Genomic DNA, 969 nt, shown 5'->3' with positions numbered 1-969 from the left:
TTAGATTAAGTAGTTATCTCTTGGATTCTTTAATCGGAATCTTCGTGGTATAAGCTAGGATTGATGGCGGCATTCAAGAGAATCCGGAATGTCTAAACCTTGTCTGTGGTATTCTGAGTAGGATTCGATGATTGAATGACTGTGACGTGCTTCAATCTCCTGAAGGCGGGGCGTTAGTGACAGACGCAAAAGAATCACTGGATTCTATTCCGGCCTGATTGAGAACCGACAGATGAATTCCGCGTGCTGTGACAGAGCATATGCAATCGTTTTCACTGAGAGGATGGGAGGTAGCCATTGACAACGGTGAAACCCTACATACAGCTTGCCATGGAAGGAGACTTGCGTGTTTGAAGAAGAAGACAGTAGGAAAGCAGAGATTCAGAAGATGGAGCATCTCCAAACCTCAACCTATTCTCCATTACTGCAAAACAAGTAACCATTTCATGTTCTTTTGCTTTTCACAATCAATCCTGATAATTTCTGATATCCTGACTAAGATTTACAAGATAACCATAGCTTGCTTCAAGCCGACAATCTCCGTGGGATCGACCCTTGCTCACGCAAGGTATTACTTGGATGACCCAGTGCACTTGCTGGTTAGTTGTGCGGAGTTGCAAAAGTGTGATTGCAATTTCGTGCACCAAGTGGTAACCAAAATTTAGTGGCTGACCACTTGAGTCACCTTGAGCACATTAAAGATGAATCCATTCCTATCAATGATAATTTCCCATTTTATAGCTTACAGGCAGTATCTGATGTAGTTCCTTGGTATGCACCTGTAGCTAATTATCTAGTTAGCCATACTTTTCCTCCTGATTTCACTAAGAATCAGAGAGACAAGCTGAAAAACGAGTCCAAATACTATGTATAGGATGACCCATATCTTTGGAGGTGTGGTGCTGACCAGGTGATTAGACGGTGTGTACCTCAATCAGAATTCCAGTCCATTTTAGAGGCCTGCCACTC

This window comes from Arachis duranensis, chromosome 6 (genome assembly GCF_000817695.3).
Source record: "Arachis duranensis cultivar V14167 chromosome 6, aradu.V14167.gnm2.J7QH, whole genome shotgun sequence".
Classification (NCBI taxonomy): Eukaryota; Viridiplantae; Streptophyta; class Magnoliopsida; order Fabales; family Fabaceae; genus Arachis; species Arachis duranensis.
Note: the sequence above shows the minus strand (reverse complement) of the source record.